The sequence below is a fragment of the Haliotis cracherodii genome, unplaced genomic scaffold (assembly GCF_022045235.1).
Source record: "Haliotis cracherodii isolate W230 unplaced genomic scaffold, xgHalCrac1.p SCAF_11, whole genome shotgun sequence".
NCBI classification, from domain to species: domain Eukaryota; kingdom Metazoa; phylum Mollusca; class Gastropoda; order Lepetellida; family Haliotidae; genus Haliotis; species Haliotis cracherodii.
Genome location: NW_027266266.1, coordinates 821,804 through 841,504, shown reverse-complemented (window position 1 = coordinate 841,504; position 19,701 = coordinate 821,804). Strand labels below are relative to the sequence as shown.

The window sequence follows — 19,701 nt, the reverse complement described above, 5'->3', positions numbered from 1 at the left end:
TTTTACTAACCTCTTTAATTTGCTATCGATAAAGATCGATAAAGAAGATTAATACTTTTCGAAATTACAAACATCCGACTATCAGCACCATCAGACCATCAGGAAACAAATCAATACAAAGTGAAAACTAAACTGAAACCACAAGAAGGCCAAAGCGTCTCAATCCCATCGCGACAATGGCACCCAAAGTACAAGTAGTTACCTTCTCCAACACATAACCAGCAGAATATTTTCATTTTATGGTGCTGGGTGATGAGACAAGGATCTATCAATATGGCACATTCTCCTGGTCCCAGCGCTTCTGCTGAAGCGGACACACATTCTCCTGGTCCAAGCACTTCTGCTGAAGCGGACCTCTGCTGAAGCGTACACACATTCTCCTCTTCCCAGCACCTCTGCTGAAGCGTACACACATTTTCCTCTTCCCAGCACCTGTGCTGAAGCGGACACACATTCTCCTCATCCCAGCACTTCTGCTGAAGCGGACACACATTCTCCTGGTCCCAGCTTTTCTGCTGAAGCGGACACACATCCTCCTGGTCCCGGCACCTCTGCTGAAGCGTACACACATTCTCCTCTTCCCAGCACTTCTGCTGAAGCGGACACACATTCTCCTCATCCCAGCACTTCTGCTGAAGCGGACACACATTCTCCTGGTCCCAGCACCTCTGCTGATGCGGACACACATTCTCCTCTTCCCAGCACTTCTGCTGAAGCGGACACACATTCTCCTGGTCCCAGCACCTCTGCTGATGCGGACACACATTCTCCTGGTCCCAGCACCTCTGCTGATGCGGACACACATTCTCCTCTTCCCAGCACTTCTGCTGAAGCGGACACACATTCTCCTGGTCCCAGCACCTCTGCTGATGCGGACACACATTCTCCTGGTCCAAGCACCTCTGCTGAAGCGGACACACATTCTCCTGGTCCCAGCACCTCTGCTGAAGCGTACACACATTCTCCTCTTCCCAGCACTTCTGCTGAAGTGGACACACATTCTCCTGGTCCCAGCACCTCTGCTGAAGCGGACACACATTCTCCTGGTCCCAGCACAGGTGGTTCTTCCACAGCCACACATCAGTGATGCAGGCTCTGCACCATCCATTGCCCGCCAACAGGTTGACAAATCTCAAGATATCAAACGTTTCCTGTTTACAAAGTTATCAGATGCAAAATTGCAAACGGTACCAAACAGTACCAAATCAAGTGGTTAGGCTACTCAGAAACGACCTGGGAGCCCGCTTCCAACCTTGATCCATCCCTGATCAAGCACTTCCATAGGTCCAGAACAATGTCTGGTAAGAAGCGCAAACATGGACATAAGTACTTCCAATGATTCATTTGCATATTTGTTATCAAGCTACCCCCATATCTTTTGTGACGTGAATTGCATGGCCATAAGGTATGAGTGACCATCCCTTTGCAGTTACCAAGTGTTCTGTGTCTTATAGTGCTAGGTTGTTTAGGTGCTGGTGGCCACAACATTCTTCTCAACCAGGCCAACTCTTCTAATGGCTCCCTTTTCATTTCATCAAAGGTTCATCCTGGAGCTTGATTATCCTGTGGCTTATCTGTTTGCCCGCCCTACCCTCGGCACCAGCCCTGTTCAGAGACTCAACTACTTGCAACTGAATACTGGGTCCACAACTACGAGGTCAAACTTCCCCTTGTCCGAAGCATTCCCACCATGAGTGGATGCCACCAAGGCAATGGAACTTGTGCTATACAGCACCAAATCCAAATGCACCTTAACGTCATCAAAACCAGGTGTGTTTCACTGCTAAATGAAACTAGGCACCAAATCATTAAACTCATCCCTGAATCCAAGGTGCCTTCATCAAGACGCTCAAACGAGCAGTTCTAAGTTTTGTAGGGTCCCTTTCCAAAACATTGTTTGGTACAGCCACCATTGACGATGTCAGCCTGCTTGCCAAACATATTAATGCCCTTACCAAACATAACATAAACCTATCCAATGTCCTCAAACAACATTCATCCCATCGCTCTTCCTTTATGAAATTGGTAGAAATTAATAGATTTAAGAATTTAAGATTTAAGAATGCAGTAAAAGGTGTTAAGGCCAATCATGATGCCCTTACGTTCACAGCCACTGCGGTCCAGAAAGTACAAGTCATTCTGTAAGATCTTTGATGTTACAATTAACCCAATTTTACTTAACGGTGAGGAAATATGGGGATTAAAACAATTTAATAAAATAGAAAAGGTTCACCTTTATGCATGCAAAAGAATCTGGTTGATGGAGAATGTAGTAAATTTCCTCTATTTATATATTCACATGTGATGTTAGGTATTCACATAAAGTACTGGCTGAAACTCCTTAAAATGAATTCATCAAGATACCCTAAGAAATGTTACAACATGATGATGTCATACGATGTGAATGGAAAGACTAATTGGACAACTGAGGTGAAAACATTGTTATTCAATAGTGGTCTTGGAAATGTTTGGTATGATCAATATGTACAATCTGAAAGTGTATTTACCAATTTTTTTCTACAGAGGCTAACAGATATTCATCTGCAATCGTGGTCATTTTCGTTGAGAGTATCGAATCAATTTTGATATTGTAGATTTTTGAAAACTCATATGTACACAACAGTATATGTTTTATGTAAATATAAAAAATACAGTAATTCATTAAACCTATTACACACACGCACACACACACACACACACACACGTGAATAAACCATCTCTGATTGTGTTATATGTGTCCCCTATTTATGTTTATGTCCGAGTGTGTTTGTTGTTTTACGCCGCAATCTCCACGCTGTGTGAACGTGGCTTTTGATTTATATTAAGTTGAATAAAATGGGTATATAGATATTTTATTCGGTATTTAAGGCCACATGGCACATTGTACAGTTGGGGGCGGTTGCTTAGCCTAGTGGTTAAAGCGCTCGCTCGCTCGTCACGCCGAAGACCCGGGTTCGATTCCCACCACAATATGTGGAGTCCATTTCTGGTGATCCCAGCCGTGATATTGCTGGAATATTGCTAAAAGCGGCGTAAAATCATACTCACTCACTCACTCATTGTACAGTTGACATTGTCAGTTTCATTTGTTATAGTCAAGTGACATGATATATCTGACATAAAACTGACAGAGAAATATGTTTAAACATGAATAAGGTGAGTGAGTGAGTGAGCGAGTAAGTGGGTGGGTGGTTAGGTGGGAGGGTGGTTGAGTGAGTGAGTGAGTGAGTGAGTGAGTGAGTGAGTGAGTGAGTGAGTGAGTACAGCTCTACTGCACAAGGGAATCGAATCCTTATCAAACGATCCAGTGATTGATACCAAGAGAAACGATTCACGCCGCCGGGGCACATCGATACGCCAACAACCCGATCAGTTCAATTCAGTCACGAGTTGCCTCACACAAATTACCCTGATGCATCGCCTATATACTACAATGCATATTTTCAAACTGACAATGGATACTATCACAATCCTTCCTTGACATTGAGAATGTCCACTTTGATCATTACCCTATGTCGGTCTACATTGTTTGGAGCTGCATTTTTCTTCACACTTAAAACGTCATGGATTTGTAGTTTTTTTGTAGTGTATTTGTTGTTTTTCACAGGAATGTATGCTGATGTCCGCATACATGTTCAACGATAATGTACATATTAACTTTTACAGAAAGGATAACCTTAGGTACAGTTATCGGATTCACTACAACACAAGTAGAGTTGTCCAGACACAACGGACAGACTAGGCGTCGACGGATAACAGATACAAAGTAATCAAATTGATTCAGGGCTAAACATATTTTTTAATGTTTTATTATGAATTTGAGTTAACTAGAAACAAACCGATTAACTTGGACAATCGTTATTGCTAATGATTGATTAAGAAACTATATGTACATGTACACAAGTAGAGTTGTCCAGACACAACGGACAGACTAGGCGTCGACGGATAACAGATACAAAGTAATCAAATTGATTCAGGGCTAAACATATTTTTTAATGTTTTATTATGAATTTGAGTTAACTAGAAACAAACCGAATAACTTGGACAATCGTTATTGCTAATGATTGATTAAGAAACTATTTGTACATGTACGTAAACACCACAATCATCATGTAGTTCACGTTCACTCGACTGGGACACATTTACTGACCCTTATCAAGGAACAAAATATCACAGTGCAGATTTCAGACCTCCCAACATGCACTAGGGGAAGAATGCTCTTATATAGACTTGCTCATTATACAAAACGGTAGAACTACTATATACACCAATGGACCTATCATTTAGTACAGCAAGGAGCAGGGCTAACTGCAGACAGTGTTGAAAGGCTTGCGTCAGGAAGATGTACAGCAAGATCAATTTCCGTCTGTATAAACCAAGAGGTTATTCCAATCATCAGAGTCCTATGGCCCTCATCAGTAGATGCCAAATCTCCTGTCTGTCTGTCTCCTACATTTTGATAAAGTATTGGCAACAACTTGAATCACGTTCGACCGTTCATGAAAGGGTTTTACGTAGAGTCTCAATATTCTTGAAAATATGTGAAAAGCAAGAGCTGTTTATCCTGACGATCAACCATCCCGATCCTCTCTGCAGCCCCATGGCCACCGTCCGGTTTCTCTCTCACTCGCCCTTGAAGTGCATAATTGAAACGAGGCCGAATCTCCCTGCTGTGGACAGTGGGACAGCACAGACCAATATGGATATGCTAGAATAAATCGGAACCAATTCTTATGAATTAATTGCAAATATGAATGAAAATAGACCACCTTTAAGCTCGAATAAGAACGATAAATGTTTGAATACAATGAAAGTTAATTAGCATTGATATATGCAAGTTAAAATCGTGATGTTAGGTATTAAAGTATTACAGATATATGTGCGATAAGTAGATCTGTTTGTTTAATCTCTTTATTTCTCTTTTTAAAATGCGTCATCTGCTCCAGTTATCTCTCTCAATAATCATCAACTGTGACAACTTTGCATGGTCCAGCGTCGTGGTCAGCACAGAGCCTATAAATGTACTCTGGCAACTTCAAACAGCACACTCTCTCCCCAGATCCGAGCAAATTCCGACCACTGAAAGAAATATAGACTTGCAAAATTGTTAGTTTAAATCAGAATTCTTGGATAATATAAATAATAAGAACAAATGTCCCTATAAAAGACTGGCATCCTCAGACTGGCCGCTTATCTTGACTTGCCTATTGTAAGGATTGAGTTACTACACATCCATGGACATTTCATTCAGTACAGCCTTGGAGCAGTGACCATAACATAATTGAAAGCAATTAAATCGCGAATGATTATCATAATTATATGTTTTACTTGATACAGTTGTTTTATTACATTACTTTACATAGTTCCTGTTTATCTTTGATGTTTAGAATATGGCAATTATAAAGAAATCTGATGCTTAGAGCTATAGTACAAAACATGAGATATAGCTGATATTTCACGTGTCGAGTGAATTATTATGTTTCTCTCATTGAGTGACGGTGGGGGGGGTTGGGGTGGGGGGGTGGGGGGGGGGGGGGGTGGTGGGGGGGTCGGGGGGTCGGGGGTGGGGGGTGGGGGTGGGGGGTCGGGGGTGGGGGGTGTATCACCTGTTCCCCTGTCACGAGATGAGAGAAACATGATATTTCACGAGATACATGGAATATCCTATTTATTATATACTTTTTGTGCAGTTGACTACCGGAAAATTAGACTAGATCATTACAAAGGTAAAACCTTAAAACGTAAATTCACCGGTTCACACACCCTTGTATTTGCGACTTAAAAAGTAGTTTCATGTTGCAAAATCTTAAAAAGTATGAACAAAAGAATCAAAAAAATATTTAGGGTCATGATAATTCTTTATCATATATTTCGATATGATTATATACAAAATCAACTTTAACAAAAAATATTCTTGAATACTAGGAGACCGCTGAGAGAAGCGAAAGAATATAGGCTGGTCAAGTAACAAAAATGGCACTTTGCGAAACGAACAGTCACGATTGACGAGTTAAATGGGTGATTTGCAGTTCATATCGAAACATTTTCGAGAGAGTAATAAACGGCAAAAAGTGAATAACTCCCTAAATGACCATCCGTCAATATTTTGCCTTGTCAATGTGGAACTAACGTACAAAGGGAACGTTAACGGGCTAGTCACTTACGACAAAGGGAGATAAATAAAGGGGAGGTACCTCTTGTATAACAATTGTTCCGTCAAAGTGTATTGTTCACTGCATTGAAATATCAAGTGTTATGTTATCTGCTGTGAAATATCAAGTGTTATGTTATCTGCTGTGAAATATCAAGCGTTATGTTCACTGCAATGGAAATATCACTTTTCTCAGAAAACTCAGTCTTTCATGCTGAACCATATAATAAAATGTTACTACACACCGTAAAATACGGTAGCACTGAAGGGACATGGAAAGGAGAAAACAATAATTGTATGTCATGAACACAAGAAACTAAAGTGTGCGCACTATATGGTATAATGTGCCCACGAAATGAAGAGACGTCATTATAAAAAACAAGTATATATCATATCGTGCGCACGATATACTATTCCGTGCGCGCGAAATGAAGAGACATGGTTAAAAAAATATGTTACATCCTGCGCACGAACAAATACAAGCGATTTATTGAAAGCATAATGCCAGGACATTGCACTGCGAATAGTGTAGAAAAACATCCGGCCATGGCAATTCAGGAATGTTGTGCTGCCTCATAAGGTATGTTACAACATGTGAAAGCTGTGGGCGGACTGCAACATGACCTTACGTCCCTGCATTTGCACATAAAGTAGCGTACTCCATTGACATTGACATTAACGATAATGAATTGTGTTTTCCCGGAATTTGTGATGCGACTCGTTACTATTACACTTCCACTCCCGCAAGGACACCGTTGAGTATCACAAAAATGTTCTCCTGGATGCCGCAGACACTTGCACGACCATCAGAGCTGTCCAGATGAAACCTCGACTCATCTGTGAAAAGGGTATTTTCCCAGTGTTGTCGTTGAAGCCTCAGACGCTGCCCACAGGTGACAGTTCCGGGTCAGTGACCCGCACTCAAACCCAGTAACTTAGATTTATATAACAACAGTTTGCGGAATTAAATAGTATACAGGAAACCGGCGAACGACTAGCTAATTCAACAGTCGAGAAAGCATATAACAGCCTTTTGATAAACCTCCCATGATCGCTACCGCTAAATGCGGTTTGTTGGGTAGTCTTCTAACCGGTTCTTCGGTAGCCGAATGGATCACTAGGACAACTAATAATTCTCCGACCGAAGCCTCTAACGCTATTTTCCAGGCATTAAAATATTTACCCAGATCTGAGGCTATAAAAAGTCTGAACACCCGTGGCGAAAAGTGTTCGCTTAATCAGTTCAAATTGTCGGCAGTGACCAGACTAAAAGTATGTCGACTTGAAAACCGTACAGTTTTGGACGTGAGAATGTTTTTGGCCGGTAAGGCCACCATTAAAGAAATAGCAATGACCATGCAAGAATGGAGAACGATGCTACAATTGCTACCTTTGATAAAGACTGAACTCGGATTGTTTAACGTTACTGGAGAGTGTAGACCTTCCATAATAGGCGAGACAGCGTATAATATATCGTGAATAGACACTGTCTTTATAATTAAGCTTTCCTAATGTCGTATTAAAGCACGTTTACAGATTAAAAAATATGATACCGTTTTCATTACCTTCGATAGCCGCGAACATTTTGAAACTGTCACTTCTAAACAATAGTTTAGCGTGAGCGACATTGACGCTGACCGCATCGCCGTTGTTATCGGGTTAATCACCAGAGGCTGTTGCTCAGCAGCTGGTATTACGGATCGCTGACGCTCATTACGTCTGACCGATCCGTTGATGGTAGCTATTCACACCCGATTATATTGCATGTATCAACATGTGATACTTGTTATCAACCGTTTAACCTGTAGCCGTGCGTTGCTTTAATATCCGAATAAACAACAAAATAGTAGCATATACGTTTTTGAACGCTTTTTTATTCCAATAACAAGAGTGTACGATATCATCGTTTATAGTACAGTCATCGGTGAAACTGTTTAAAATACGACTCATGGAGTTGTGTCGACTCCGATAATATAGAAAATACAGACAATAGTAACCGCAAACAACGCTATCGTAACATTGAAGCTTTCTACTAGAATATTTGTACACACATCTACAGTATAGATATTTAAAACTATTGAATTCAGCATACATAAGCAAATTATTCAAACCGAATGAATCAAAACTTTCTACGGTATCCTTATTCGGTTCGTAAAAGCAAATCCAGTGTAATCCTGAATGCGAAGCTGGCGCAGTGTTCACGATATAGACTGCCGGTAAAGTCTCTTGTTTACGCGTACGTAGTAAATAATCCCTAGGTAATGTATACGTCCTTTAACTCGTAGTCGCCTCGCACGAAAGCGTCTATATCTGAGGTGTACAGCATCTTTACGTCATCATAACGTTACGGTACGCGTCCACTTCAATGCAGTTATTCATTTCCAAATAGGTGATCATGTTCAAAGGGTGAGCTAGCGGTTGTGTAAAGTACAGTTCGATTCCTACTTTGCCCGATTGTTTAGGGTAGTGATGTCCTTCATCCGCGCCTAGATCGTTACTAAAATCGATAATGTACAGGGTAAAACCGCCACGGAATTGTTCGGCCGTTATACCGTGTAATCCATTTCGCCACAGTCCACCGCCATTACGAAACAGGTCTAAGTAAGTTTCGTACAATCTGGACGAGTCGTCATCGTAATCTACGTGGATAGATTTACCGTGTACCACTTGGCCATTCAATTTTACGATTAGATTTGTCAAACTTTGATGACCAAATCTGAAAGGGTTCAAATGGCATGTACCGGCATATGCATTATTTTCCACCAAACGAACGACCATACGTTTCGGGAGATCTCCGTTGACAATAGTTTGATTATGATAATCTCTTACACCCATTGGTATATCGTGAGCAGTTGTCTTAACTCGCGTTAAAGGACATTTTGCAGTTATCCCTCTCTGTAAAGCTTTAATGTGTAGTTCTCTTATTCGTGGCGAAACTTCCACTTGTCTCACGTAAAATTCTGCTCTGACGATCTCACTTTTATAAGTAGTCCCACCACCGGCGTACATCAACCAAAACTGATCCGATGAACGAATGAGTTCTAGTTTTATATTAACGCCGTCTATGAGATAACAGGGTTGTAAAAATATATTGCAATTAAGTCTTGACACGTATTCTACTTCACGCGTGGGAACTATTGATTTCCACCGTTTTTTCGTCCCCGAGTTGCAGCGAGCATTGTCCATATTGAGATCGTCAAATTTGTTGGCTTCGTCCATATACCATCCTTGACACGTCATAAAACTCTGTTTAGATTCTTCGTCGAAGGACAGTAGCGATTCGACATAACTCCGGTAGGGGTACGTACCGAGACTGGGCGTGACCTACTGCTGATTTTGACCGAGTTGTACCCTTACATCGCGGAAAAGACTGTGAAGGGAATTATTTATAGGCGCCACGTGGTCCGGAGGTTTTGTATTGTCGCCATTACTTTTAGTTACTTTGACAACAATTCGCAAATAACACTGCGCTAAATCGATATAACTATTAACAGGATTTAGGATATCGAATCGTATGGGTCCAGACCCGATTGTAGAGGTTGTCGGAGTATATCGCACCTATTGACTATCGGTCATCACCCGGTACTGAAAATAAATCTAGTTCAGACTTTGCACATTCTATAGCCTCGGCACGAATCATCGTCTACGCGGTTTATTTCTCTTCCTCTTTCTGCGTATTTTAGCCGGCGGGGCACGTATTGACCCGTTCACAGATTGAACGCCTTCTGACAAAAATTCCCCAGCCCTTCTCTTAAATGCTGTCCGCGGACTTACGCCGTCCTCCACAACATCTCGAACGACATTAGATAATTTCTTAACTACGCTTCTGAGCACACTCTTTCCCATCGATTTTATCATAGGTAACGCCATTCTCCCCAAAGCACCGAGTATGTTCCCAAATCCTCTGCCCGCTTGATAATATCGTCCCGTATAAACGGGTACGCCCTCACCAAACTGAAGTCGAGAACGTCTCTTTCTACGATATGGATGAAGCATTATGCGCTTCTCTTTCGAAGGTGTAGTTTAACCATTGACCGTCCGCTTTGAAATGATACACTTCTGCCCGCATCGTCTTTAATATAGATACTAATACTTCGCACAGTTTCGTATCGTAATGGTACGTACAGTATAGGGTTATAGTCTTTGACGTAGACAAAATCGTCCAACATAGCTTTACTAATGGGTACGTGAGTGAGTAATGGAGTTAACGCGTTTCCAACAACTTGTGGGTGTCTGGCGGGCCTTATGCAGAAGATGATTTGTCTGGCAATGGGTATTGTGCAATATGTAGAGTGCAATTGTTCATTTTATGTTGGTTTCATGTGGTACCTCCAATGTTTAACCCAGCCCAAATTTTGGGACCCTCTTTGGGGGGTCTGGCGGACCATATGCAGAGGAAAAAATGTGACAGGTATGGGCCGTGTTGTACTCAGTAACATGTACCTGTTCATCTAAACTTACTTTCATCTGGTACTTTGAATGTATACTGTAGTCAAATTTTACAAGAGTGTCCACTGAGTGCATTAAGGGTCAACATTTGGGGGTGTCTGGCGGGCCTTATGCAGCAGACGATTTGTCTGGCAATGGGTATTTTATACTTAGTAGAGTGTAATAGTTCATTTTATGTTGATTTCATGTGGTACCTCCATTTTTTAACCCAGCCCAAATTTTGGGACACTCTTTGGGGGTGTCTGGCAGGCCTTATGCAGAGGAAGCTTTGTCTAGCGTGGCCCATTCTGTACTCTGTGAGATGAACCAGTTCATTTACACTTACTTTCATGTGGTACCTCCAATGTACCTCCAACGCAGCAGGGACTCCCCGGCAGACATCCATATATGAATATGTTGGGTTGCACAGTGAATGTTCCTGTGTTCGGATATTGGTACCTTGTTCGTTTGACCAAAGGGCTCTGGGCTGCCGGTCTATTATTATTTGTTCAGTTATGTTTCAGGTTGAATATTGATATTGATAATAAACGTGTGGCTTCTTGGTCACATCTCACCCCCAGCAGGCGTTGGTCTTACTTGTGTGATTTGCACCACCCTAACCAGCTACAGTAACGCTTTTCAAGCTTCTTCGACGCCCTCATGCTAAATTAACGGGGCGTTTTGGTAACTTATAATTACACCAGGGTTTGTAAGAACTATTTTCGCATGTAAATGACATTTTCATGTACCAAATAATACGACATATTTATTGTTATGGACCCCCTATGGGTGTCACTGATGAGGTTTGCAGCGAGCCCCTATAGAGTTTCTATTTTGGATGCTGTTGTTTGATTCTCGAATGTTTTTAATTGCCGTGATATTCATTTTCGAGATTGACATACCGTGTTTGTTTGTTTGTTTGTCGGTTTGTTTGTTCTTTAACGCCGCACTCAAAATATTTCACCTACATGACGGCCGTCTGTTGAGTCACGACTAGATAATCTCGATGCAATCTTTACTGTGTAAGGAGCCGAACAATTCCACTGACTCAGGACGCGCAGACGGTGACTTGCCTATCCCTAAGTATTAATCATGTTAAGAATGTAGGTTTTCACATAACCACATAAGTTTCAGATATATTGAAAACAACAACCGACACGGTTCTCCACTGGCTGTTGTTCATATTGCATTCACTAACTCACTGTAAATCGATCGATTCTATTCATACAGTCGGTACGCTTTCCGTTAGGCTCACGCAAGAAAGGGCATGTGCGAAACCGGACGAGCTCTTTTTGTCAGAGATTGCGCATCGCAACTGACGAACTAGTTTAGTCGTCAAGCTGCTCGCAAAGAAGGAAGTACATATCACTCTCGGGACGTATCCCGGTAAGACACTGACTGCTGTCACCAGGACGAGTGCGTAATGTTTATATGTTTACTCTAATCATAAACTGATACATGTGATTGAAAAATGTGCTGTAGTTATTTGCATCGTGTGTTCAGTCGTCTATTCTGTCTCGTGAGTCTGCATTGTGTAAACATTAAGCTGCTTATTGGAACAGTTCTTGGAGTAGATTGAGTGAGTTAATCCTGTACAGCGTTTCGCGACATCATGGTATTGTGCAAAGGAACAGTTTGTCGTACTTTATCGCGCGACTTTGTGAAATGTTTTTATAAATAGATCCAACCGTGTTGGGAAATTCCGAGCTGTAATTACCAGCTTTCTGGTTTTCCCCTTCTATATATAGTTCCAAGCCGTGGGTCGTGAACTTATGTTATCTATCGTGATTTAGTGTAGGGGGTTTGATCGCGTGACACCATCATGGTGTATGAGTAGGTGTTTCACTGTTTTGAGATATCGTTATTGGACATGCAGTCAGGAGTGCGGCAATCACCACAGGGTCAAGGTCTTCTGTTACAGTCACGTGATGGGACCGGACACTGGTAAATACCAAAGTCCAATTATTTTACAAGTTCTATTAGGAATCAGGTAAAATCGTTCCACGATTAGGCTACAGAACGTGTCCCCAAGTCGTAAATACAATTCACTCTGCAATGGGGCGGGCGTAACACGTCAAGATTACGAACCAGAAACCAAGAGTGAATGTTGTTAACGTCTCAGACAGGATTGTTTAACCTAACAACAGCCTGGTGCCTATCGAGTCTCAGCAGCCTGGTACACATGTTCCTATCAAGTCTTGACCATATAAACCTGTGACTGACCAACAGCGCGAGCCACGATCCATGCGGTCCATGACACAATCACCTAGATAACTGACTGGGGACATGAGACTATGTACGAACGTATCCGTATTCACGTTACAGTAGGGGGCGGAAAGCAGAACAGTACCAAACAAGGTTCCAATTAATGTTTGTAGCGTCATATTCACCTTATTAGTTTCTTTGATGTCATACATAGCGCCTTTCTCCCGCTATGCCCACACGTATACCGCTATTGTTACAAGCATGGGGATCTTGTCGAGGTCTATCAACACTGTATAAGCGATGTTGTGCACAAAGTGATTTAATATTACGGCATTTCAAATAAGAATATAACAAGGATAGACATTTCCTTTTTCCTTTATTATTTAGAGTAATATGTTCAAAATTCATCAATCTAACTATACAATTAAAATAGTAGCACTCAAGGAAAGAACCAATTATCATTTATATGATGGTATTCAGAATATTGACACTATAAATGTACATTTTCACAGTGTCGTGATATTGCTGGATGGCTGTCTGGTCATCCATGAGCTGGCGATGGGCGGTCTGCAGTGCATTATCTAGTGCCCGGGATTCAGCTGTATGATTTCTGTTGAGCATTTTGCTCATCTTTAATCACGTCCATACATTTGCCGTAAAGGCACTGATTTTTGGGCTGTCTGTATCGGCTGCTTTCAAAGCAGGAACCCAGCGATCTCTGATCTTCAGTTAAGGAAATGGACGACAACCGCGTCTACGTTACGATCACTTGTCAGTTGAAACTCCTCACTTGCCTCTGAGACGGCCACTGTAATCCTCTTTTGTTGTACCTGACGGCAATCTTCATTGCCTTGCCTACCTTAATCGATAGAAGCAGGTGTTCCGGGAACAGCCCATCATAACGCTTGTTAAATAAATTCATAGGTATGTGAAAACAGGCATCTGTTTTTACATGCAAATCAACCATGGCATTGAACTATCTAATTATTTGAAACTAATCTCTTATTTAGATCGTGGACAATGGCGTCATCTTGTGAAAGAGCCATAGCGAAAATAGCAGCTGTCGTTCTTCACGGGGCTTCTCTGGAGAACACATCGATCGAAAATAAGCATGTTTTGAAGACATGCATCATTGCCAGCTTAACACAGCATACCCATCGACTGCAGCAAATGCTGCATTCTGAGGGTCGATCTGAAGAAAACGTAAAAGCAATGAAGATTAAATTGGAGCACATGGATGACTATTTGATGCAGTGCTTCAGACAGAGGCACGCTCAGTTGGCCTGTGAAACCCGCGAAGGTGAGTGCACACAGTGCTGTTATTGCAGATTCTGAATTGAAGAAAATGTTTGCGAAGTATGTGATAATATAGGCATGTCATCTAGGGGGAGTGCTTGCATTAAGCCAACAACGCACAGAACTGTTGTCATTGACAAGTAGCCATCCGGGTGGAGAACTTAATGTCATCCGCTCAGGGAAAATGTATGGATATATTCTGCAAGACCAAGGAGGGTTTGGTAACATTAACATCCCAAATTGGCGATCTTTTTCAATTTATGTTCCCTTCACTAGCCCACTTTGCGCGATAGGAGCGGTAGATGTTACTATGGTACCTATAGACAGTTAACAGGTATAGCCTTTGCCTCTATTGGCAACGCTGGTGTATGGACAGTAGATCTTTTCGCCTAAACAATGATCTGTCCCTTGTCAAGTTGTCATCTCCTGAAATGTACGTTCCGTGGTTCAATGAAACAGCAGTGATGACGACGACTTCTAATATTGTAATTGTAAACCACTTGATAGCCGTTCGAAGTGAGGCGAGGGATCAGCTGATCGTTCCCACTGGCTGGCTTCAACACAATTTCCCATAAGCTGGTAACAACCCTATTTCCCCATCAGCTAGCTTCAACACCATTTCCCTCTAGCTACATTAAACACCATTTTCCTCTGGCTAGCCTCAACACAACTTCCCATTAGCTGTCTCCAACAGCATTTCCCTCTAGTTACATTAAACACCTTTGCCTCTGGCTAGCCTCAACACAACTTCCCATTAGCTGTCTTCAACAGCATTTCCCTCTAGCTACATTAAACACCATTTTCCTCTGGCTAGCCTAAACACAACTTCCCATTAGCTGTCTCCAACAGCATTTCCATCTAGCTACATTAAACACCATTTTCCTCTGGCTAGCCTCAACACAACTTCCCATTAGCTGCCTTCAACAGCATTTCCATCTAGCTACATTAAACACCATTTTCCTCTGGCTAGCCTCAACACAACCTGCCATTAGCTGTCTCGAACACCATTTCCCTCTAGCTACATTAAACACCATTTTCCTCTGGCTAGCCTCAACACAATTTCCCATTAGCCGTCTCGAACCCCATTTCCCTCTAGCTACATTAAACACCATTTTCCTCTGACTAGCCTCAACACAACTTCCCATTAGCTGTCTCGAACACCATTTCCATCTAGCTACATTAAACACCATTTTCCTCTGGCTAGCCTCAACACAACTTCCCATTAGCTGTCTCCAACAGCATTTCCATCTAGCTACATTAAACACCATTTTCCTCTGGCTAGCCTCAACACAACTTCCCATTAGCTACCTTCAACAGCATTTCCCTCTAGCTACATTAAACACCATTTTCCTCTGGCTAGCCTCAACACAACTTCCCATTAGCTGTCTCCAACAGCATTTCCCTCTAGTTCCATTAAACACTTTTACCTCTGGCTAGCCTCAACACAACTTCCCATTAGCTGTCTTCAACAGCATTTCCCTCTAGCTACATTAAACACCATTTTCCTCTGGCTAGCCTCAACACAACTTCCCATTAGCTGTCTCCAACAGCATTTCCCTCTAGTTACATTAAACACTTTTACCTCTGGCTAGCCTCAACACAACTTCCCATTAGCTGTCTTCAACACCATTTCCCTCTAGCTACATTAAACACCATTTTCCTCTGGCTAGCCTCAACACAACTTCCCATTAGCTGTCTCCAACAGCATTTCCATCTAGCTACATTAAACACCATTTTCCTCTGGCTAGCCTCAACACAACTTCCCATTAGCTGTCTCGAACCCCATTTCCCTCTAGCTACATTAAACACCATTTTCTTCTGACTAGCCTCAACACAACTTCCCATTAGCTGTCTTCAACACCATTTCCCTCTAGCAACATTAAACACTATTTTCCTCTGGCTATGCTCAACACAACTTCCCATTAGCTGTCTCCAACAGCATTTCCCTCTAGCTACGTTAAACACCATTTTCCTCTGGCTAGCCTCAACACAACTTCCCATTAGCTGTTTCGAACCCCATTTCCCTCTAGCTACATTAAACACCATTTTCTTCTGACTAGCCTCAACACAACTTCCCATTAGCTGTCTTCAACACCATTTCCCTCTAGCAACATTAAACACTATTTTCCTCTGGCTATGCTCAACACAACTTCCCATTAGCTGTCTTCAACACCATTTCCCTCTAGCTACATTAAACACCATTTTCCTCTGGCTAGCCTCAACACAACTTCCCATTAGCTTTCTCCAACAGCATTCCCTCTAGCTACATTAAACACCATTTTCCTCTGACTAGCCTCAACACAACTTCCCATTAGCTGTCTTCAACACCATTTCCCTCTAGATACAATAAACAGCATTTTCCTCTGGCTAGCCTCAACACAACTTTCCATTAGCTGTCATCAAACCCATTTCCCTCTAGCTACATTAAACACCATTTTCCACTTGCTAGCCTCAACACAACTTCCCATTAGCTGTCTCCAACACCATTTCCCTCTAGCTACATTAAACACCATTTTCCTCTGGCTAACCTCAACACAACTTCCCATTAGCTGTCTCGAACACGATTTCCCTCTAGTTACATTAAACACCATTTTCCTCTGGCTAGCCTCAACACAACTTCCCATTAGCTGTCTCGAACCCCATTTCCCTCTAGCTACATTAAACACCATTTTCCTCTGGCTAACCTCAACACAACTTCCCATTAGCTGTCTCGAACACCATTTCCCTCTAGCTACATTAAACACCTTTACCTCTGGCTAGCCTCAACACAACTTCCCATTAGCTGTCTCCAACAGCATTTCCCTCTAGCTACATTAAACACCATTTTCCTCTGGCTAGCGTCAACACAACTTCCCATTAGCTGTCACCAATAGAATTTCCCTCTAGCTACATTAAACACCATTTTCCTCTGGCTAGCCTCAACACAACTTCCCATTAGCTGTGTCCAACAGCATTTCCATCTAGCTACATTAAACACCATTTTCCTCTGGCTAGCCTCAACACAACTTCCCATTAGCTGTCTCCAACAGCATTTCCCTCTAGCTACGTTAAACACCATTTTCCTCTGGCTAGCCTCAACACAACTTCCCATTAGCTGTCTCCAACAGCATTTCCATCTAGCTACATTAAACACCATTTTCCTCTGGCTAGCCTCAACACAACTTCCCATTAGCTGTCTTCAACAGCATTTCCCTCTAGCTACGTTAAACACCATTTTCCTCTGGCTAGCCTCAACACAACTTCCCATTAGCTGTCTCGAACCCCATTTCCCTCTAGCTACATTAAACACCATTTTCTTCTGACTAGCCTCAACACAACTTCCCATTAGCTGTCTTCAACACCATTTCCCTCTAGCAACATTAAACACTATTTTCCTCTGGCTATGCTCAACACAACTTCCCATTAGCTGTCTTCAACACCATTTCCCTCTAGCTACATTAAACACCATTTTCCTCTGGCTAGCCTCAACACAACTTCCCATTAGCTTTCTCCAACAGCATTCCCTCTAGCTACATTAAACACCATTTTCCTCTGACTAGCCTCAACACAACTTCCCATTAGCTGTCTTCAACACCATTTCCCTCTAGCTACAATAAACAGCATTTTCCTCTGGCTAGCCTCAACACAACTTTCCATTAGCTGTCATCAAACCCATTTCCCTCTAGCTACATTAAACACCATTTTCCACTTGCTAGCCTCAACACAACTTCCCATTAGCTGTCTCCAACACCATTTCCCTCTAGCTACATTAAACACCATTTTCCACTTGCTAGCCTCAACACAACTTCCCATTAGCTGTCTCCAACACCATTTCCCTCTAGCAACATTAAACACCATTTTCCTCTGGCTAACCTCAACACAACTTCCCATTAGCTGTCATCAACACCATTTCCCTCTACCTACATTAAACACCATTTTCCACTTGCTAGCCTCAACACAACTTCCCATTAGCTGTCTCCAACACCATTTCCCTCTAGCTACATTAAACACCTTTACCTCTGGCTAGCCTCAACACAAGTTGCCATTAACTGTCTCGAACACCATTTCCCTCTAGCTACATTAAACACCATTTTCCTCTGGCTAGCCTCAACACAACTTCCCATTAGCTGTCTTCAACACCATTTCCCTCTAGCTACATTAAACACCATTTTCCTCTGGCTAGCCTCAACACAACTTCCCATTAGCTGTCTCGAACCCAATTTCCCTCTAGCTACATTAAACATCATTTTCCTCTGACTAGCCTCAACACAACTTCCCATTAGCTGTCTTCAACACCATTTCCCTCTACCTACATTAAACACCCTTTTCCTCTGGCTAGCCTCAACACAACTTCCCATTAGCTGTCTCCAACAGCATTTTACCTCTAGCTACATTAAACACCATTTTCCTCTGGCTAGCCTCAACACAACTTCCCATTAGCTGTCTTCAACACCATTTCCATCTAGCTACGTTAAACACCATTTTCCTCTGGCTAGCCTCAACACAACTTCCCATTAGCTGTCTCGAACAACATTTACCTCTAGCTACATTAAACACCATTTTCCTCTGGCTAGCCTCAACACAACTTCCCATTAGATGTCTCGAACCCCATTTCCCTCTAGCTACATTAAACACCATTTTCTTCTGACTAGCCCCAACACAACTTCCCATTAGCTGTCTTCAACACCATTTCCCTCTAGCAACATTAAACACCATTTTCCTCTGGCTATGCTCAACACAACTTCCCATTAGCTGTCTTCAATACCATTTCCCTCTAGCTACATTAAACACCATTTTCCTCTAAATAGCCTCAACACAACTTCCCATTAGCTTTCTCCAACAGCATTCCCTCTAGCTACATTAAACACCATTTTCCTCTGACTAGCCTCAACACAACTTCCCATTAGCTGTCTTCAACACCATTTCCCTCTAGCTACATTAAACACCATTTTCCTCTGGCTAACCTCAACACAACTTCCCATTAGCTGTCTCGAAAACCATTTCCCTCTAGCTACATTAAACACCTTTACCTCTGGCTAGCCTCAACACAACTTCCCATTAGCTGTCTCCAACAGCATTTCTCTCTAGCTACATTAAACACCATTTTCCTCTGGCTAGCCTCAACACAACTTCCCATTAGCTGTCACCAATAGAATTTCCCTCTAGCAACATTAAACACCATTTTCCTCTGGCTAGCCTCAACACAACTTCCCATTAGCTTTGTCCAACAGCATTTCCCTCTAGCTACATTAAACACCATTTTCCACTCACTAGCCTCAACACAACTTCCCAGTAGCTGTCTTCAACACCATTTCCCTCTAGCTACATTAAACACCTTTACCTCTGGCTAGCCTCAACACAACTTCCCATTAGCTGTCTTCAACACCATTTCCCTCTAGCTACATTAAACACCATTTTCATCTGACTAGCCTCAACACAACTTCCCATTATCTGTCTCCAATAGAATTTCCCTCTAGCTACGTTAAACACCATTTTCCTCTGGCTAGCCTCAACACAACTTCCCATTAGCTGTCTCCAACACCATTTCCCTCTAGCAACATTAAACACCATTTTACTCTGGCTAGCCTCAACACAACTTCCCATTAGCTGTCTCCAACAGCATTTCCCTCTAGCTACATAAA

At 42.2% G+C, this 19,701-nt stretch overlaps 1 protein-coding gene across 1 annotated transcript in view; it reads left to right on the top strand.

The window, feature by feature from the left end:
* The window catches only part of LOC139455185 (uncharacterized), a 121,170-nt gene that overhangs the window by 24,294 nt on the left and 77,175 nt on the right, over positions 1 to 19,701 (top strand). The gene's annotated exons all lie outside the window — the stretch shown is intronic.